Source organism: Leopardus geoffroyi, chromosome B1 (genome assembly GCF_018350155.1).
Source record: "Leopardus geoffroyi isolate Oge1 chromosome B1, O.geoffroyi_Oge1_pat1.0, whole genome shotgun sequence".
Lineage (NCBI taxonomy): Eukaryota > Metazoa > Chordata > Mammalia > Carnivora > Felidae > Leopardus > Leopardus geoffroyi.
In genome coordinates, this window is record NC_059327.1 from 79484825 (window position 1) to 79507797 (window position 22973).

The 22973-nt window shown below is 39.4% G+C and overlaps 1 long non-coding RNA gene across 1 annotated transcript; it reads left to right on the forward strand.

Annotated features, from left to right (window-relative positions):
* The first annotated feature begins 84 nt into the window (after positions 1-84).
* Positions 85-3379, forward strand: LOC123591675. Its single transcript, XR_006709446.1, has 2 exons — positions 85-276; positions 1529-3379. It is a non-coding gene; the product is annotated as an uncharacterized LOC123591675 (long non-coding RNA).
* The last annotated feature ends 19594 nt before the right edge of the window (positions 3380-22973 follow it).

Here is a 22973-nt window from a genome sequence, read left to right on the forward strand (position 1 = left end):
GTTGCTGATTCGTCGACAGCTCCAAACTGGGCCCGCCCCATCCGCCTCACTTTACACTCTCTGATTGGTCATTTGCGGGGGGAGGGGCTGTAGGGAGCCGTAGCAAGGGTAGGAGGTTAGTAGAAGAGGAGATGGTTAGGAATTGTTGGAGTTGGTACTGGTTGCCCCAAAGGCCCGTGAACAGGATTCTGGAAGCTGTAAGAATTGATGGAGAACACTTGAGGGACACCTGCTATGTTCTTCTGCTGATTGTATTCCAGCATTAAGAAAGCCTGGGTAAGACCTTATAACTGAGCCATTTATTTGCATAGAAATTTCCGGTTCTCTCTGTGAGTGGATAGGGGAGCGGGTGGAATAAGAGAAGAATGGAAAGCGTCCTCCTAGTTTTCTATCAGTTGTTAGAAACTACGGGAGGGCTACTTAATTATTTCTGGATTTTGCAGAAAATTCTAAAGGTAGCTGAATTTTAGAAGCAACTGCAAATACTGAATATCCTTTCCGCATTTAGAACTCGTGTGGAAAACTCATACATTTAAGTTTCAAAAGGTTTTGACGTTCCAACTGACAGCTTTTAGCTAAACCTATACAACAAATGGCAAATAGGATCTTAAAGCCTTTTAAAACCAACAAAGCAAACAAATATCTAACTTCTCAATTAGATATACAAATGTGTCCTCTATTATAATTCTCATGTTCTGAGGGGCAGGCATTGTACTAAATTCTTCACCTACATTATATCAGTTAATGTAAATCCAGAAAAGTAGGCAGTTCTCCATGTTACAGATGAAAAAAAAAAAAAGTTTCAAGTGGTTAAGTAATTTGCCTTTGTTCATTGAGCTAGTTAGTGGTAGAGCTGAAATTCCAACTTCGGTCTCTTGATTCCAAAGGCACTGCTAAGCATTTGACTTGTCAGACACACCTGCCACCTGAAAGTTTCTGACTCATGACTGTGGACAAGAAGGCCTCAGTCTGAGTACACTTAGCCTAGAATTCTAACAGAGGCATTGAGGGAATGTTATCTTCCCCAGTGTCATCTGCCCTGGCCAAAGTCTAGAGCTGCATTTCTGCATCCATACTCCAGTCTTTAACATCTCCATTTTCCAACCTGGACTCTTTTAATACAAACTGCTTTCTCAAAGGGAAATAGACCTTTTGTTTCTTCTTCCTAAGGGTAATCTACAAAATCAAAATAATTGTGTATTTCCTGATCATTAAATTTATGCATATTCCAGTGTTAAATTTCAGAAAATAGAAGAATATAGAAGAGAAAAGTAACCCTTGCTTTACAATCAAGTATAACCACTACTTACTTTTTTGATTCACAATGTATCTTCCTTGGATATACTGCATACGTAGATTGTCTCTATGCTTTCAGTCATAGTCATTGCCACCTTTAATAGTCTTCCTCATTCTTTCCCAGGGGCAAACCTTTTTCAACCTAATTTGTGAAAACTTTCTTGATTTTGTTCCCTGTATCCTTATGGCATTCATGTTGTGTTTTAATTACTTATTTGTCTGTCTTTCCTAGGAGCAAGCTAAAGTTGTAGAACTATCAGAATAAAGTAAGAGATGGAAGAGACCAGAATGTCAGATGGACAAGTAGTTTTGCACACCAGTTTGTGAACTGGGGTTCATCTATGGTGAAGTTGCTACAGATCAGCAGAGAAATAAGAAAAAAAATATAGTGAGTTTTTCATTTAGTTAAACTTACTCTTAAGGATTGTGCATTATATTGAAATTGTTCATTCTATTTCTTTTATCCAATGACAGTTATAGAGTAGTTATTTTCTAAATAATTTTCTTTGAAGAAATATTTGTTGCTAACTTTATTTGCTCCCATTTGGTTTATTTTATTTCTGAAATTTTTCTTGGTCCACGAGATCCTAAAGTCTAGCAATTACTGAGATAGAGAATGGCCACCAATTTCAGCAATCATAATGCTGGTGTGATTCTAGTCTACTTACTTTATCTGCTATATGTATTCTCTGTATTCTTTCTGGATATGACTTAGTCTAAGCCTGAGGGTGGATCTGAGCTTGATGGTGTTTGGAAGGTAAGAAGTGGTTGTAACTGGCAGATGGTACTAGGCCCCAAAGTAAGACATTATTAATTCTTGATGCAGTTTATATAGATGAAATGGAGTTTCTGTTTGTTACCGTATTACATGAAAATAGGTAGATGGAATTTTGCCATCCATGGAGAATATGTTTGTGTTAGTCTGACTTAAAATAATAAGTTAATAAAATTCACTTTGATGGAACGTGGGAGGTGGGCACTGCTGTCAACCTTTTGGTATGTGTCTTCACATCTCCCTATGCAAATATGCCCTTGGTGGTTTTAAAATATGGCTATGACTTCTTTGATGTCCTTCCCATGAAAAGATATACTTTGTGTCTTCTCCTTTTAAATCTGGATGGGCTTATGATTGATTTATACAAGAGAATATAGAGAAAGTGATCATAGTCACCATATGTGACTTCAGAGGCTAGGTCATAAAAGGCCATGCAGTCTGTTGAAACCCTTGCTTTTGCAGCTCTCAGCCATCATGTAAGAAGTCTGACTACCTGAGTCCCATGTGCTGTGAAAAGCCCAGGGCAATAGGGAGACCCCTTGAATGTACTCTGATTGACAGTCGCAGCTGAGCCCAGCCCTCCAGTTAGCCTAGGTGCCAGATATGAGAATGGAGAAGCAGATTCCAGCTCTTAGCCATTTAGTTACCCTTCAGCCTTTCCAGCCTTCCCAGCTGAGGACCTAGACTTGTGGACCAAAGTGAGCCTTTCCTGCTCTGTCTTGTCCTAATTCCTGACCTGAAGAATCCACGATTTTAAGAGAATGGAAAACAAGACACAGACTGGGAGAAATATTTGCAAAAAAAAAAAAAAAAAAAAAAAAAAAATACATCTGATAAAGGACTGTTATCCAAAAATGTTTAAAGAAGGGGCGGCTGGGTGGCGCAGTCGGTTAAGCGTCCGACTTCAGCCAGGTCACGATCTCGCGGTCCGAGAGTTCGAGCCCCGCGTCGGGCTCTGGGCTGATGGCTCAGAGCCTGGAGCCTGTTTCCGATTCTGTGTCTCCCTCTCTCTCTGCCCCTCCCCCGTTCATGCTCTGTCTCTCTCTGTCCCCCCCCCCCCAAAAAAATAAATAAACGTTGAAAAAAAAACAAAAATGTTTAAAGAACTGTTAAAACTCAACAATAAGAAAACAAAAGCTCGTTTAAAAAATGAGCCAATACCTTTACAGACCTCACTAAAGAAGATATACAGATGTAAAATAAGTATATGCCAAGATGCACCACATCATATGCCATCAGGGAAATGCAAAGTGAAAAAAAAAATGACTTACCACTACACATCTCTTAGAATGGCCTAAATCTAGAAATCGACAACACCAAATGCTAGTGAAGATGTGAAGCAAAAGGAATTCTCATACATTTCTAGTGGGAACACAAAATGGTGCAGCCACTTTGGAAGATAGTTTGGAAGTTTCTTATAAAATGAAGTATACTCTTACCATGTGATCCAGCAATTGAACTCTTTACTATTTACCCGAAGGAGGTGAAACCTTATGTCCACACAGAAACCTGCACATTGATGTTTATAGCACCTTTATGCATAATTGCCAAAACTTAGAAGCAACCAAGATGTTTTTCATTAAATAAATGGATTAATACACAATGGTACATTCAGACTACAGAATATTCTTTAGCACTAAAACGAATTGAGTTACCATGCTATGAAAAGATACGGAGGAACCTTAAATGAATACTACTAAGCTGAAAAGGCTATACACTGTGATTCCAAATATGTGACATTCTGGAAAAGACGAACTATGGAGACAGTAAAAAAAAAAAAAGTCAATGGCTCCCAGACGGGGACAAGGGAGAGATGAATAAACAGAGTATAGAGGATTTTTAGAGCAATGAAAATACTCTATAATGTTAATGAATGTATGTCATTATGCTTTTGTCCAAATCCATAGAATGTGTAACACCAAGAACGAACCCTAAGGTAAGCTGTGGATTTTGGGTGATTTTGATGTGTCAGTGTAGATTCATCCTTGATAAAAAATGTACAATGCTGGTGGACAAACTGGTAATGGGGAGGCTCTGCATGTGTGGAGGGGCTAGGGGTTATATAGGAAATATCTGTATCTTTCAATTTTGTTTTAAATCTAAAACTGCTCTGAAAAAACAATAAAGTTAAAGTCTTAAAAAGAATTCATAAGCATAATAAAAATGATTATTCTACTTCTCTGTTTAGGGTTGTTATGCATCTTTTCCAGTGAGTAGATAACTGAAACCATGTCTCTTGTCTCCATATTTATGTGCACTCTATCTATTGGAAAAAGGCTTCTTGCTTAGAGTGATTTTTTTTTTCTTTTTTTTTCTTCTTTTGCCTAGAGCTGACTTTGAGCCTTCATAAGGTGTCTAGGGTTTTCTTTTTTAGGAGTGTGTTGCCTTCAGAATTTGAGATTATGCTAACCAATGAAAGAGTGTTGTAAATTTAGGGAAGGGATATGAGCAGGTCTTTACATTATGCTTGATTTTGTAATGTACCATTTTCTCTTCTCCCCTAAATGGGAGGGAAAATGGTCTACTATGTACCAAATGAATGGGGAAGAAAATATAAGTGGAACTAGCTGTAATATCCAACTTAAAATCTGAACTTTGAGTAATTTTTGCCCATTAAGTTTCAGCTTTACCTACCACGTTGTTCAGGCTACATTTTAAGCTTTGTTAAAGACACCGTGGTTTGTTTGTTTGTTTGTTTGTTTATTTATTTATTTATTTATTTATTTATTTATTTATTTCTATCTCCTCTATACCTCCCTACATCTATAACAGGTAAAGCTGTACATATTACGTGTAATACCTGATTTCTATGTGTATGTCTGTATGTCCTTATATACATTTTGATCTCGTCTTTTTTTTTTTCCAATGCTTATTTATTTATTTAGAGAGAGAGAACAAAAGCAAGCATAAGTGGGGGAGAGGCAGAGAGAGAGGAGGAGAGAGAAAATCCCAAGCAGGCTCCAAGCTGTCAGCCAGAGCCCAACTCTGGGTTCCATCTCACTAACCGTGAGATCATGACCTGAGCTGAAATCAAGAGTTGGACACTTAACTGAGCCACTCAGGTGCCCCAATGTGGCGTCAGTTGACTTCATCTTAAAGAGACTTCTCTCAAACATTTACTGGCTACACTTACAAGTTACTGGGTACACTTATAATTTGTTAAGTGTAACAAATATATTAAATGTGAAAATCTGTTTAACATGTTCATGTTGAAATAAAAATGAATTACAATGACTTCAAAAAAACTTCTAAGTATTTCGTGTCATTTTGCTCATTTTGTTTAGTGGGTCTTATGATTCATAGCAAACTATGGCCTGCAACCCAATTATGGTCTCCAGTCTATTTCCATATGGTTCATGAAGCTAAGAAATGTTTTTACATTTTTTTTTATTGTGGTAAAATAACATAAAATTTACTATTTAACCATTTTAAGTGTACAGTTCAGGGCATTACGTACATTCATCTTATTGTGAAACTGTCACTGCTATCCATATCTAGAATTTTTTCATCATCCCAAACTGAAACTTTGTATCTGTTTAACACATTGCTCATTTCCCTTTTCCCCCAGTTCCTGGTAATCACTATCCTACTTTCTGTCTATATGAATTCATTCCAGGTACTCATGTAAGTGGATTCATACAATATTTGTCCTTTTTACTTCTGGTATATTTCTTTTTTTTTTTTTTTAAATTTTTTTAACGTTTATTTATTATTGAGAGACAGAGAGAGACAGAGCATGAGCGGGGGAGGGGCAGAGAGAGAGGGAGACACAGAATCGGAAACAGGCTCCAGGCTCTGAGCCATCAGCCCAGAGCCCGACGCGGGGCTCGAACTCACGGACCGCGAGATCGTGACCTGGCTGAAGTCGGACGCTTAACCGACTGCGCCACCCAGGCGCCCCACTTCTGGTATATTTCACTTAGCATAATGATTTTTAAAGTCCATTCATGTAGCAGGTATCAGAATTTCTTTCATGTTTAAGGCTGTATAGACTACATTTTGTTTATCCATTCATCTGTCAACGGACATTTGGGTTTCCACCTTTGCCTGTTGGGAATATTGCTGTTGTGAACATTGGTGTGTGTACTTTGACCTTTTGACTTTCTATCCCCTAATGGTGTCCAGTGCTGCGATGCACACGGGTATACAAGGGGAAATGGGGAATTATTATGTTAGTTCAGTGGATGGAGAATTTCAGTTTTGCAAAGTGTAATAGGTCTGGAGATTGGTTGACAACAATGTGAACATACCCACTGCTTTCAGTTAGCTCTTACATTTTTAGAGTTGTAAAAGAAAGAAAAAGAAAAAAGAAAAGAATATTTAAAAATACTGTCTGACTTTTTATGGAAAAAGTTTGCCAACCCCTAATTTAGAGTAAATTTTAAAACTTCTACAATGGACTATTATTGCTGAATGAATCTTAAAGTTCATTCATTTCTTCACTAGAGAAGTATTTAAATTTTAGTAGACTTTCTCATACTAAATATTTGGGGAACTTTAGTTGTTTGGTCCCCAACCAACAATGAAAAATCACGGTTTTGGTTTTGTTACTAAGAGTAAGATTCACTGATTTACAAGCTAGATTCATTGATTTTGAAGGGATGCTGCAGTAAATTCAGAGTAATAGGGTACAAGGTTCCTTTCTTTAAAGCTACAGTAGAGTGAAAGGCCCTACCATGTGTAAGGAGGCATGCAGAGGCTTGAGGTGCTGTCCTTTTTACTTTTGATCTACTTTTCTTTTCTTTTTTTAATGTTTATTTATTTTTGAGAGAGAGACAGAGACGGAGAGCGAACAGCGGAGGGGCAGAGAGAGAGGAAGACACAGAATCTGAAGCAGGCTCCAGGCTCTGAACTATCAGCACAGAGCCAGATGTGGGGCTTGAATTCACAGACCGCGAGAACATGACCTGAGCCTAAGACGGACACTTAATGGACTGAGCCACCCAGGCGCCCCTGATCTACCTTTCCGGTTCTACTCTAGGCAGGCTATGTCTTTTGAACCCTGGTATGTCCTTAAGGCAGAGATTCCCAAACTTTCTTGTTTCATAGCATTGTTGGACTTCTTTCATAGTGTCTTGAGCCTAAGAAATACTGTAGAGTTCCATTTATTAAGTAATTAAGTCCGAACAACCTAATCATAGACATTCATATGATGTCTCACAAACGTCTCTGTGTTTCTCTGAAACATTTAAAATATCTCATGGTGCCTTGTGAGTTCACTCCAGAGTCCTATGCCCCTGAGCACACAGTTTGGGAATTACAGTCCTAGGATCTTCTACCTGGGTTTCTGATATGGATTTGCCTTTGTCCTTGGCCTTGTTTCTTATTTTATCCCAATTACAATTTCCCACATTTCCAGGGCTTGCCTAACAATAATTTCTGATGGCTTTCTTTGGTTACAGATTTAATTTTTACATTCTTGATTCAGGATTCTTCCTTTAGTACATTAACTTTTATGTTGGGTTTTCCTTATAAAGGCTCTGTGTTTAAACTACAGAAATAAATACTTAAGTGAATAGAACATTTGCCCTCATCTTCAAAAGTGTGTTACTAGAATTACTGGATTAATGACTGTAGGGTTCTTTAGTTTTCTCACAAGAAAGGTGATAAAGTATCTTAAGCCACCTGATAATCCTTAGTTGTATATGTTGGCCTTTGTCACTCAAGTGAAGAAGGTGCTGTGAATGGTGCCAACAACTTGCACAGTAAATAATAAATTACCTTTTCTATAAATTATTACTCACTAGATTAACTTTCCAGTAGCTCTGTCTGGTAGGAAAGTTGTTTTTCTCTTACCTCCATGGATGTTTTCTTTTCAGGCTGATTTAAGTGACACTTCTGAAATATCAAGTTACAGTCTGAAAGAAATGTGAAAAACCTTAATGTTAAGTAACAGACTCAAGACTAGATAATTCAAAAGATTTGGGAGAGAAGGTATTTCTGGTTAGGAAGAATATTCTGTGCATTATAAAAATATGGGAAAAGAAAATGTTTTTATATTGAGAAATTCTTTTAGGATTTAAACAAGAATCAATATGTCATTCATTTGTACATTAAGATGCTAGACTATGGTGATCCCTATAGAAAGAAGGCTTTGACAAATTACATGAGGTAAAGAGAATACATGGGAGGATTTTAATCTACTGTGGAGGAATAGTTTTCTTCTTCAAATGTAAGGAGAGCTCTCTATGGAGTAAGGTAAAACTCTTACTTTTCTCATATATTTCAGGCTGTGAATTGCGCTTGTGTGAACTCATGTAAAGCACATGTCTATGTGCTTTTACATAGGTAGGATATGGGGGTGGGGTGAGAATTATACCTCTCCTGCACTGTTGAGCCAATCAATATTCTGTGTACGCATAGTTCTAAATGGAGTCCCACCAGGCTTGGGCCAGTGTCCTTATTTATGTATCATCTTTACTATTTAGAGGTAGAACTAGAATTTTTTGCTGCTATTGTGCAAATCCTATGATGTATGCTTTCCAGTTTTCTCGTTTTGATTTTTCCCTTCCTGCTTGATACTCTCCCTAGAACCTTTTCTCAGTCAGGATATAAGAGTCAGGCAGTTGTCCCGGAACTAACATTTTTCAACTCCCCCTAATCTCAGGGACTCTGGTTTTATAATAAGTGTCCCCAGGAAGGAAGACTTGTGTGGCAAAAGTACCTTGTTTGATTTATTATTGTTTTTATTAAAAAAATTTTTTTGTGATGTTTATTTTTGAGAGACAGAGCATGAGTGGGGGAGGGGCACAGAGAGAGGGAGACACAGAATCTGAAGCAGACTCCAGGCTCTAAGCTGACAGGACAGAGTTCATGACCTGAACTGAAGTCAGATGCTTAACTGACAGAGCCACCCAGGCACCCCATACCTTGTTTGATTTATTTTCTGTTGTTGCCATAACAAACAGCCACAAATTTAGTTGATGAAATAATGTATATTATCTTAACAGTTCTGGGGGCATGGACCTCAAAGAGCTAAAACCCAGGAGTTGGCAGGGTAACATTCCTTTCTGGAGGCTCTAGGGAAAATACCTTACCTTGCTCATTCAAGTCATTGGCTGAATTCAGTTCCTTGAAGTTGTAGGACTGGAGCTCCTTTCCTTGCTGGCCATCAACCGAGGGCTGTCCATAGCTTCTAGAGGATGTCCACATCCTTGGTTCATGGTCTTCTTCCTCTGCCTTCAAAGCCAGCAACAGTGGGTTGAGTTCCTTTCAAGAGTCCTCACTTTTTTCTTCATCTTACACTTTTAAGGACCATGTGACTAGATTGATACTACCCAGATAATTTAAAATAATCTCAAGGTCCTTAATTACATCTGCAAAATCCCTTTTGCCGTGCAAAGTAACATATTCAGAGTTTCTAGAATTAGGACATGGACATCATTGGGGCCCATTATTTTCCTATCACACCTGATGTTTTTAGTAAATGACCTGACACTGGAATCATCTTCAACTTTTAGTCACTTCACAGCTGTCAGTTTCATACATTGCAGATTGATATCTCGAGCTTCCTTTCCTATGCTGAATTCAGACTTTCTTACATCCACTGATAACTAAGTATTTGAGGACAATTCTTTCATAATACAGAACTATGTAGAATAAGGAGGTGGAAATACAGGGGGACATAGAGATGAGGGAAGGGTTTTGTTTTGTTTTTTAATCCAAAAATGAAATAAAACAACAGCGACTTGAGCATGTTTAAATGCTAATGGGAGGAAACCAGTAGAGGAGAGTGAAGCATGACAGCCTGGAGGTAATCCTCCCACATCTGCCTGGTCTTCCCTTCTGCCATAGGAGAAGACTTGTGATCAGGGACATAGCCACCCAGCTAGACAATACATTTCTCAAACCCTTTGGAGCTAAAGTTCTGTAGTGATTAGGTTCCTCCAATAATGCATTCTCTGTTACTCAGAAGGCAGAATGAGGTGTTCAGCATAGCTGTGGTCTTCTAGCAGCATTCTGGGGTTCTGTGAAGAAGCTGGAGGCAGTGGCAGCCTCTTGATTTGATTCTCCAAACCCACTATGCCCTCTGGGAAAGCCCAGAGGCCACTTCCTTCACCAAGCATTGGGTAAGGGAACAAGAGAGCATCTCTGTGGGACTCTGTCCTGAAACCCATAGAAGACAGTGGGAAGTGCTACAAAAATTGCATTTCCTGATTACAGTGGGAAAATGGAATTTCAGAGGGGTAGAGGCTAGGCGGTAGATCCCAGCAAAGATCTGTTTAGTGTGGTCAGTCCAATGAATCAACAGAAAATAGTAATAGGTGTGTTTTGAAACAACTGGGCAGCCTACCCAGGTTCTGCTTTACGTAGAAGGAATACTCTGAGCTCAGCTGGGGAGAAACTAACCAGACATCACTGTTTGGATTCATGTCTTCTTACCAGGTGCCCAGAACTAAGCCAGTGTGTAGATCTGAAGCCCCTCAACAGAGGTGGAGGCAAGAGAGCCTCTGAAAAAGAACACTGCAGTACAGCCATAGGTGTATACAGAGTGGAGAGCTTTCCACAGAGTGACCCGTAGCTATTTACCCAGGCGACTGTGCACTGAGGAAAGAGAAATATCCAGAACTTCTGGGAACTACTGCATACTGATGCTAATTTTACACTGATCCCCAGAGACCCAAAACGCTACAAAAGTCCACCAAAGTAGATGCTAATGGATGTCAGCCTTTAGATAAAGTCTTGGTTCAAATTCAGCTAACAGTGGGTCTAGTTGGAACTATAGAGCACTAGTGTTTTATTACAATTATAGAATATATGGTGTTTATTATTACAGTTGTAGAACATATGGTAAGAATACACACACACATATACTTGATAACTAACGAAATGCCATTCTCTGGTTCCCTTTCCTTTGGAATGAGGGCTCTGGAACTCTTCCCACACAGTACACCAGTTGGTAAGCAATACTTCTGAAGGGATTGTAGAAATTACCACTGCCATAAAAACCTTGAGAGAAGCTGGGATAGTGATTCCTATTACATCTGCATAAAATGTTTCTATGTGACCAGAGCAAAAGGCTAAAGGGCCTTGAAAAATAATAGATTATTGCAGACCTAATCAGATTATGATGTTAATTGCAGCTGTAGTTTTAGATGTATACTGACTGGAACAATAAACTGTGATAGTTAAGGGCCTTGGCCCCCCAACTTTTTAAAGTTTATTTATTTATTTTGAGAGAGCGAGTGAGAGCAGGGGAGGGGCAGAGAGACAGAGAGAGAGAGAGAGGGACAGAATCCCAAGCAGGCTCTGCACTGTCAGCACGAGTGGGGCTGAAACTCATGGACCAAGCGCCAAAATCAAGTGTTGGATGCTCAACCGTCCCAGCTACCAGGTGCTCCTAAGGGCCTTGCCACTTTGATGAAGTTTCAAGGGGTCCAGTGATTCGGAGCATATTATGCAATACCTTCTACAGAGAGATAAGTGGCAGTACCTTGCCCCAACCACCACAAAGAAAGAGGCACAGTGTATGATGCTTTCCGGATTGTGGTGACCACTTATACCGCATTTGGGCATGCTGCAGCATGCAGCAGATAACCCATAAGCTGCCAGTTTTCAGTGGGTCCTAGAACAAGAACTAGCTCCGTAACAGGTCCAGGCCGCTAAGCAAGCTCACATGCCTGTTGGGCCTTACAGCCTAGCAGATCTAATGGCAGTGAAGTGTGCCTGGCAGCAGAGATGCGGTCTGGAGACCATGGCAGGCCCCAGATTAGACAAGGTTTTGGAGGAAGTTCATGCTATAACTGTTCTTCATTTTGAAAAGCAGTTCATAACTCGTTATTGAGTCCTGTTGGAAACTGAGCATCTGACTTTGGGACTCTTAAGTGACTGGACAACCTAAATCACCCATCACAAATCAGCTATTATGTGATCACTGAACCATAACGCTGGGCATGCCCAGTAGCATTCCGTTATAAAACATAAGTAGCAACTATACAACCTGGCTCTACTAGGTCCAGAAGACACCAATGAACTGTACTAGCAAAAGGCTCCTGGGAGGGAGCAAAGAAATAACTAACATAAAACAAAGCTGCTGCAATCCTCCAAGTCGAGGATTTCGGGAACTGTGGTTCTGGTAGTGGTTCAGGAGAAATGAGAGAGGATGCATAGCCAAGTGGGCTGTCCGTCAGGGTGCATAAATAGTTTGTGATAGTGTAGCTCTTCATCACTTGTGGCAGCCCTGACTCACCTGGTATGGTGCTGACACATACCCAGTTTTCTTCTCTCTCTCCAGCACCCTGAAAGATTACACTTAGCTGTCCCCCTTACAGGAGGAGGCATGTGGTTCTGGCCAACAGCTTATAAGCAAAAGTCGTGTGTGTCATTTTCAGGGTGTGATATTTCATTGCTGGTATAAGACCCTCTGGCACTCTGTTCCCTTCAACAAATATTGCTAATTGGAGCAGCTAGAATAATTCTAGAGAACCAAAGCCTGGACTCAATGGGGCCACACTAGATGCAGTCAAGGTGCAAAAATTCCCTTGGCATAATGTAGAGGGAGGAATCTAGAGACCCTGGGACTAGGGGTGCTAAAGTGAATTTTTCATGTGCAGTCCATTCAGTCCCCTACCCTCTAACTTTGTCTCCCTCAGAAGGGGTGCAGGAAAAATACATTGGTAAAATAAATACCACCCTCTTTGGAAAATGCTTTCATGGCTATCATCTGTAATTGTAGCTGCTACTGAGGAATAGCACACTTAACATAGGTTTCCTAATTTCCCTGAGGGTAGGGGGGATCCAGACATGATATAAGCCAAGTAGCAGTACTTAATGATCAGAGGAAAAGTGATTACAGTTAGTATAAAAGGCAGCAGGGCTGATACAGAAATACGTGGCTTCAGGATGGTTGCTTACTGAGACGGTGTCACCAGCTAGACCCCAAGTCCTGCCTTTTACTGCTCACCTGCTTGTACCCACGACCTTTGTCCTGCATTTTTCCTTAAGCTCTTCTTTCCAGCTTATTTCTTAATTCAGGCAAAGACCTGAGGCACATAGCATCTTGTGATGGAACCGGAAACTACCCTCAAGCAATAACAACTGCCCACACAAAGTTCTACCCAAGTGGGCCCAGACCATCTAGACCAGTTTTTTTTTTTTTTTTTTTTTTTAATGTTTATTCATTTTTGAGAGAGAGAGACAGACAGACAGACAGAGGATCTGGAGCAGTTCCATGCTGACAGCAGGGGCTCAGACTCACAAACTGTGAGATCATGACCTGAGCTGAAGTTGGATACCTAACCAACTGAACCACACAGGAGCCCCCCATCTAGACCAGTTTTAACTTAACCTTGACTCACGCCTGCACAGATGGAGCATGGAGTGACCAATGGTTACCTTTACCTCATTATGAAACCAAAATCTCCATCGAAGGAGGAGCACAAACCTCCTTTACATAACATACAATATGAATGTATAGGCATGTTTCCTTAAGGAACATGTGCCACCCTATGCCCACCTTATGATGACATAGGCTCTTCTATGTAAATATTCATCCTAACCCTAAATAAAAGGAACCCATTCACCCTTGCTCAAGGAATCATGGCTTTGAAAGTTATTCCACATGATTTGCTGCAGATAAAGTTTACTTTGTGTGACAACTCCACCTGGTGTAGTTTCTGTGACTCATCAAGGAGTGAATTAAAGTTAGTTCGGTTACAGTGGGAGTCCTTGGACTGTTAAGAGCTGTGAAGGGTATAATGTTTTTACCCTGTTTGCAGACTAACAGATTAGCCTGCCATAGTTTTGTAGATGCCAGTAGAAGATATGAGGTATCTTGGTCAGAGACAAAGGAGACAGAGACAACTTTTCTACTCACAGCACAGTAGGCAGTGTGAGTTGCATATCTGCATTGGTTCCCTTGCCTTCCAAGTCCTACAAGTGAGGTGGAAAGGTGTGAGTGTATGCTGTGAACGAAGTGGGTTTGCATCACAGATGGGGAACTCCAAACTTAGAATCCCCCAATCTCTTATAAGGGCCTGCATGCAAACCTGCCTACCTTCGCCCTGGAGGGAGACCTTGTCTTTATTATCCTGGTCAGGAAACAAGTGTGCTCTTTTCCTGAAAGGAGATATTATCTCTACATTCCAAGGCTGTTTGACTTAGAAAGCCTTGCAAAGGTAGTTGAGAACAAAAGCTGATAGAAAGCAAGCAGAAATGTTATGAATGAATTGTCTCCTAGTAAAGATTAAACTAGATAGCCAGACATTTTTGATTTGTATCACCAAAAAATTGTACATTTGATGAATAGAGGCCTGGCTTAAGTCAACCTGACAGAATTACTTGCTTTCCATCCCCAAGACAGCTGTTAGACCTGGAGCCACATACCCTTGAGGCGAGGCCAACATGCCCTTGAGGAAGGTCTGAGATAATACTGAAGGTGTGTTCCATGAGTCTTGTCTCAGGTTTATCAAGGAAAGTATGCAAACGGTAGAGGGAAACTGCCATACCTGTTGTTATCATCAGACAATTATTTTGAATAATTGTCAAGGAGTGTGGAAACCAGTCGGGGTGGTTCAGTAGCAGGGCAAAAAGGAGGAAGTAGTTGCTGGAACCTGAAGACAGAGAGGCTGTGTGGAACAGGCCATCTAAAAAGAGTTATGACCTTCTGTGGAGGGATGACTTCATTAAGGGGAGCTGAAACAATGCTCAACCTCACTTTCCTCCCTTTCTTTGATCTTCCATTCATGCCCTCTATTGGCCAAACTGGAACCAGATGACAAGGAAGCCTGTTGATGTAGTCCAAACTAGCCTCCCAGGGCACAGACACAGTAGAGAAGGGCAGAGGATGGATATGGAATGACAAATGGAAGAAATCCAACCTAGCATAATGAAACAACATTAAAAATAATACTTCAGCTTAAAATATTCTACCTCCCCAATGCTTCCATAACTGGCTAACTTTTTTTTTTATGAGAGAATGAGCTGGAAATTAGATGTTTGGGACATAAATCTGCCTAAATTTATATGATAAACAGTGTTGTTTATTTTAATTCCATACCTATATAAATATTAATAATTTACATCATTTTAGTTGCTAGTGTCCTTCGGAAATTGGCTGATACTTCACCATCATCACTCCTATTTTACCCACAGAAAGTATGATCCGTTATGATTTGTGCATATGCCCTCATTTTTATGTGACCACTCAACTGGCCTGCTGTAGATTTGACCCAATTATTTCAGCCATTTTCATGATTGATTCTCATCACTATGGGGTGCATGCACTGTGTGGCCATCTACACTGATTATGAAGGGGCTTACAGTGATGGGATTCCAGGTGCCATAGCCTGGTCATTCTGCATAGGAACATTCTTTTCAAGAATCATTTTAAAAAATCAGCAGAAGGGAAGATGCTGAGACTTTCAAATTCTTTTCCACTTGACTTTTCAGCTACACTGTCACCAGAATTTTAATAAGCTAATACAGTAGGACAGGCGTCCTGAAGTAAGTGCCCTGCATCTTTCCAAAGAGCAAATGGGGGACAATATCCAGATCTGAAGTTTACAGCAACACTGAACTGACCATACGAGTTAACCTCAGGGAGCCCCAAATTGTGCAACATATATTTTCTGAAAGAGGTGAAGCAAGGCAGTGAGAGCAAATTTTGAAACTTGAAGACTAGTAAAATTTTATGCAAAATATACCAAAGTGAATCTTGGTGGTCCAGTTTTCTTTCTACTTATAGATAATCCTTAAAATTTCTAATAATGAAATTTCTAATAATATATCTCATTAGCTATACTTTTGTCATCTTCATTCATGGTCTTAAAAAATTTTAGCTTTAAGAGGGGACTGTGGTTTCTTAATTGGATTATTTTAAATTTGGGAGAGTGTGTGTGTGTGCAGTTACAAATTCTTACATCTAGCAGCGTTTTGTTTTTGTTTATTTTTCCCCTAAGATGGTTTAGAATGTTTATTTATTTTTGAGACAGAGAGAAACAGAGCATGAATAGGGGAGCGTCAAGAGTGAGAGGGAGACACAGAATCTGAAGCAGGCTCCGGGCTCTGAGCTATCAGCACAGAGCCTGACGCGGGGCTCAAACTCACAGATTGTGAGATCATGACCTGAGCCGAAGTCGGACGCTTAACCGACTGAGCCACACAGGCGCCCCATCCCCTAAGATGGTTTATAAAGGTAGACATTTTCTTATTGTGGAAGCCTGTTGATATAAACTAGTATTTCTATTTATAACATTTATTATATATAATACAATAACATTTATTTTATATGTATTTATATTTAAGTTAGTTGTATTATATGTAAAATTATATAATAATACATATTATAATGGTATATATTATATACATACATATAATAATAATTACTGTGGAGGCTACATAATCCAGTTTACCTCTGATTTAAAGAAAAAGTCTTAACTAACAACTCTTTCTTCCAGAAAAGGTTAGGAATCTTACAACTGACCTCTTTGCTGATATTTTCATCACATTTTTCTTTTACTTTTGCTTAACAGGAACCCATTACTCATGCTTCTCCAGCTTTTCCGTACAGTACCCCTAATAGTGTAGAAGAGTTAACATATGTTTCCCAGGGGTCTAAGATAGTACCTGAAGTTACCACAAGGAAGAAGTTTCTCTCATTTTATATTTTTAAGTTTTTATTTAAATTCCAGTTAGTTAATGCAGTGTAGTATTAGTTTCAGGTGTACAATAGAGTGATTCAACACTTGCATACAACACCTGGTGCTCATCACAACAAGTGCCCTCCTTAATCCCCATCACCTATTTCACCCATGTCCTTCCATCCACCTCCCCTCTGGTAACCATCAGTCTGTTCTCTTTAGATAAGTCTGTTTCTTGGTTTCTTCTCTCTCCCTTTCCCTTTGCTTGTTTGTTTTGTTTCTTAAGTTCAACATATGAGTGAAATAATATGGTATTTATCTTTCTCTGGATGACTTATTTTGTTTCGCATAATACTCTCTAGCTCCATCCATGTTGTTGAAATTGCAAGATTTCATTCTTTTTTTTATCTCATGTTTTGTTTGAAGAATTTATTGAAACTTTGCTATCTAGTTATATATGTGTATGTGTATATGTGTATATATGTATATATATATATATATGTACACACACACACACATACGCTCCTGTATAATGTAGAAAATTGAAACAAATATATCTACATGTGTGTTTTAATTTAAATTAATGTACCAGTAAATCTGGTAAAGTTGTTGCTATTTTTTTCTTGTGTCTTTGAATATATCCCAAGACTTTGCCACTTATTTTATGGACTAAGTTTGGGATGTGTTAGGCTTGCAGATTTCCTAAATATCTTTCAGTCAGCCAACAAATATTTACCTATTATTAATTGCCACTAAATTAAGCACTTGAATTACTATGGGGAACATGGCATCCTGCCTTCTGCCTCTGCACCTTCACCTGTGCTAGCCCCTTGTTTAGAATGCCATGCCCAATGCCCTTTCTTACCTATTCAAGTCCTATCTGTGGATCTATCTTCCCATCCCACCTTACTCTGATTTCCTACAGTGCTGAGAAGGTGGACTATTTCTCACCTGGATAAGGACGTTAACCCTGCCTAGCAATAAGTTGGCTGAGCAAGGAGGGATATAAATTTCAAGGTCTCTTTTGAAACTGGTGCTGATATGCAAATTAACATTCCAGGAAACGGTGTTTCTTGTACTAGCTAGACTGAATTTCCCAAATCAGTTGAATAATTCCTGCCCCTGTCATCGCTTCCATAAATACGCAAGGTGGCAGAGGATCCATGTATTTTTCCTGGAGCACAACCATGGGGTGACTGGCTGTGCCCCTCCCAAGTAGCTGAATGGTAAGAACTTGAGGTACCAGGTGCATACTGTTTTCCTTGTGCCATTTCTTTGAGCCTACTCTGTGCTACAGTCCTAGTTGTCCTCAACAAGGCCTATTTGGGCACTTATTCTTACAAAGGATTATCTTATTATTTAAATGTTTTCTGTATCTTTGTAGACAGTGATGGCCTATCTTTTACTTCATTTAAAGAGGGATCTAGCACAGCACTCAGAAGGCAAGGCATACTCAACAAGTGCCTGGTGGGTGAGAGAGTGAAGAGTACACATTTCAATTGTACTATTGATAGTGGAATAATGTCTCTTCTGATTCTCTCATACCTCTTTCCAGCCTATATACCATTGCCCATTTACTCTTACATGTATTAAGCATGATGCTCAACTCAATAAATATTGAATGAATGAATGAATGAATGAATGAATTGTAGGAATAAGTGTTAAAGTCCAAGCTTTCAACTCCTATCTCTCCTGAGGTACCTTTTCTGACTGTTCCAGGCTTTAGTGTTACTCCCTATTCCGTATCACTCATTAGTGGTTAGAAGGCTACCATAAATAGTTGATTATATTCCATGTTTGTGTTCTATCCACTCAACCAAATTTAAAAGGCTAGGACTTTTAGATCTTTAATCCATTTTGAATGTATTTTTGTGTATGCTGTAAGAATGTCGTTCAGTTTCATTCTCTTGCATGCTATTGTTCAGTTTTCCCAACACCATATGTTGAAGAGACTGTCTTTTTCCCGTTGGATATTCTTTCCTGCTTTCTTGAAGATTAATTGACCATATAATTGTGGGTTCATTTCTGGGTTTTCTATTCTGTTCCATTAATCTGTGTGTCAGTACCATACTGTTTTGATCACTATAGCTTTATAATACAACTTGAAGTCTGGAATTGTGATGCCTCCAGCTTCGATTTTCTTTTTCAAGGTTCCTTTGGCTATTCAGGGTATTCTGTGGTTCCATACAAATTTTAGGATTTGTTCTAGTTCTGTGAAAACTGCTCTTGGTATTTTGATAGAGAATGAAACCACAAAAATGCTAGAGGAGAACACTGGCAGTAACCGCTTTGACATTGACTGTAGCATCTTCTTTCTAGATATGTCTCCTGAGGTAAGGGAAACAAAAACAAAAATAAACTTTTGGGACTTCGTCAAAATAAAGAGCTTCTGCACAGTGAAGAAAAACAATCAACAAAGCTAAAAGGCAACCTACAGAATGGGAGAAGACATTTGCAAATGACATATCTAATAAAGGGTTAGTACCCAAAATATATAAAGAATTTATAAAACTCAACACCCTAAAAATGAATAATCAAAAAACAATGGGCGCAAGACATGAATAGATATTTTTCCAAAGGAAATGTACAGATGGCCAACAGACACATGAAAAGATGCTCAAATCACTCATCATCAGGTAAATATGAATCCAAACCACAATGAGGTATCACTTCACACCAGTCAGAATGGCTAAAATCAACAACACCAAGGAAACAACAGGTGTTGGCGAGGATGTGGAAAAAGGAGGACCCTCTTGCTCTGTTGGCAGAAATGCAAACTGGTGCAGCCATTCTGGAAGACAGTGTGGCGGTTCCTCAAAAAGTTAAAAATAGAATTACCCTATGATTCAGCAATTAACATTACCAGGTATTTACCCAAAGAATACAAAAGTACTAATTCAAGGGATACATGCACCCCGATGTTTGTAGTAGCATTATCTACAGTAGCCAAATTATGGAAATGAAAATTATGGAAATGGAAATAGCCCAAGTATCTATTAATTGATGAATGGATAAAGAAGATGTGATCTATCTATCTGTGTATCTATCTATCTATCTACACACACATACACAATAGAATATTACTCAGCCATTTGAATGAAGTCTTGCCATTTGCAACAATATGGATGGAGCTAAAGAGTATTATGCTAAGTGAAATAAGTCAATCAGAGAAGGACAAATACCATATGTGGAATTTAAGAAACAAAACAAACGGGCAAAAGGTAAAAAAGAGGGGGAGAGAGGCAAACCAAGAAACAGACTCTTCACTATAGAGAACAAATTAACAGTTACCAGAGGGGAGGTAGGTGGAGGGATGGGATTAAAGAGTGCACTTGTTGTGATGAGCATCAGCTATTGTATAGAAGTGATGAATCACTATATTGTACACCTGAAATTAATATTACACTGTGTTAACTAACTGGAATTTAAATAAAAAAAGGGCTAGGGCTGTGTTTTACACACTCAATTTTTTCTATTATGCCTGGTAAGTACTTTATAATAGCATGCTCAATATTTATTAGTTATTGTTGATAATGAAATTCTGGAAGGAAAACAAACAATGAACTTTCAAGCTATTGTTCCATTTTGCTTTGATATTTATCTGCATTAGAAGGTTCTTGAGTCTGAAGTAGTGTCAGTAGCAATTTATGTGATTATATCAAGTGTGGGTTTTATTTTGATTATGCTAAACTAAATGAACTTGAGAGTGAACACAACTTTTCTCTTGCTACAAGAAATTAAAAGTAGCTTTTATTGTATTTACTGCAGTGGATGATCAAGAGTGCAGAAGCTATGTGGAATAGGAAAAAGAACTCTGTACCAAGAGTCAGAACTTTTCTTTAGATGTGTGTTGTAGGTCCTCATTTTGTGTCTCTGCTACTTGTGAAATGGGAAAGGAAGGTAGTACAATATGGCATAGTGGTTTTTAAGAACGTTAAACAAATGGTAAGTTTTGTTGAAATGCAGTCTTGGGGGAAAGCCCATCACATAATGATATTCAAATAAAGCTACTGGGGCTCCTTGACACATTGGAAGCCACTGGTGTGGTATTTGGAGTGCAGACCAATCTTACAACTTACGAGTTCTAGGACTTTTCATAAGATATAATCTCTCTGAGCCTCAATTTCCTTATCTGTAAAATGGAAACAAGAAGGAAAACCTCAGAGGGTTGATGTAAGCATTAAATGAGATAACACGTGCAAAGCTCTTAGCATAGAGCCTGTTATATTATAAGTACTTGCCCATGCAGTGGATACCTGTGAGCTGTTTTGCTCAAAATACTCTACTTTCCTCTGGAAACTTCTTCCTTCTCCATCCACATGGTAAAGCAGGAGCAGCGATATTATAACATTACCCAGTCCACTGGCCAATGAGTCCTTTCCCAGCATGTCTTGGATGAGGCACCAAGAGATAGAGCTAGGAGAGTCTCTCCAGTTAATACCTTTGAAGAAACAGTAAGAAATAAAACTCAGGAGTTGTCAGCAGTTGGCACGGGTTTCCTGCAGGACAAGTCAGTCTGTGGAGAAGCAGATAAAGAAGCAGGGAAGGAGGTGCCACAAGGGAGACAAGACACTGAGAGAAGTGATGGTGTTTGAGTTCCTGTTTTCGAGTATTCCTGAGACCTAATCCCATTCCTGTCTTCAGTTCTTTGAGGAACCCTAGGTTCAATAAATGCCTCTTTTTTCCTAGCTAGTGTGCTGGATGATGCTGTGCCTTCTTGTTAAGCTAGGAATTACATTTCCCAGAGTCCTCATCTGTGTCCAGTTTTCAGTGAGAGTTGGTCAAAGAGGAACTTCCAAGAGATTTGGAAATTTGAAGAGAAGCAAAGACCATTATTTTCAGTAGGCCATCCTGGTGAGACAGACAGACACAGAGGTGCCCTGGGTCCCACCTGATTCTTGTTCTCCTCCATACTGTCTGGTTTCCAACTGCTGGACCTGCTCACCCAAAGCAGGCTGTTAGCTCTACAGAGGGAACATCTTCCCCCTTCACGATCCCTGAAGCAGCTGGGTGCAGTTGCCTCTCAGATTTCCCTGCAAGCTCCAACTTACCCACTCATGCCAGTGCTTTTCGAGAACTAGTTAGTGACTCTTTCTCAGGTCCTTTGACCTTCACTTTCTCAGCTGCTCCCACATTAGTGTGTGGTCTATTTCCTCTAATAAATCTCTTATTCCCATAATATGCTAGTGGCTCTGTTTCTCTTATTGAAGCCTGATTGCTACAGCCAGTTTATTTTTCTTTCTCTTGCATATAAACCAAAAGGATATCTTTTTTTTTTTTTTAGATTTTTCACATTCCTTAAACAAAAAACCCCCCACAGAATAAAGAGAAATATCAAAGTAACACTTTTGAAAAAATTATAGTTTTTGAAGCAAAAATCTTATAAGTTTTCTCACATCATTCTTTTTTATATATAAACAATGGGTTGATGATAAGTCATGGTGATTTTATTAAGATAGCCTGATATGTCCTGAACCTCTTGAGCCAAATTGAGGAATATAGGTAAGATTTTGCCTCTTCCAGAGATGTAGGTAATAACACTTTGAGGAAGGTAAACTAGGAGGACACTAGGACCTGGGGCAAAGAGAATATACCTTGAACATGGAATTAGTGACAATGACCTCTCCTTCATCACTATGGATTCAACCAGAGAAGCAGAAACACCAGGACACACACACACACACACACACACACACACACACACACACACACGCATGTAACAAAGATTTGACCTTATTCAATTGTGGGAGCTGGTTAAACAGTTTTTGTAAGGCTATTGTCTTTGTGTCTGAGGCTGCAGCTCAAAGTTCCAACCTCCTTCAGCCTCTAGACACCTCCTCTGCAGTATGCCAGGAAAGTTCTTCAAGCAGAGGGAAACTATAACCTCTTTAAGCAGAGTTGGAAGAACTGCTTCTCTTGGCAAAGAAGGCTCAACAGAATATATAGGTGTTCCTGGGGCACCTGGGTGACTCAATTGGTTAAGTGTCCAACTTCAGCTCAGGTCATGATCTCATGATTCCTGGGTTCAAGCCCCACATCGGGCTCTGTGCTGACAGCTCAGAGCCTGGAGCCTGTTTTGGATTCTGTGTCTCCCTTTCTCTCTCTACCTCTCCCCTGCTTATGCTCTCTGTCTCTCTCAAAAATAAATAAATACATAAACAAACAAACAAACAAACAAACAAACTTAAAACAAAAAAAGAATATAGGTGTTCCAGCTACCTAGCTTCATCGGAATCTGCCCATATGTCTCCATTTCAGTTTTCTAAGGTCCTAGTCATTTAGGACATTTTAAGTTACCTCTTCCAAGGTGAAGGAAAAGCTGT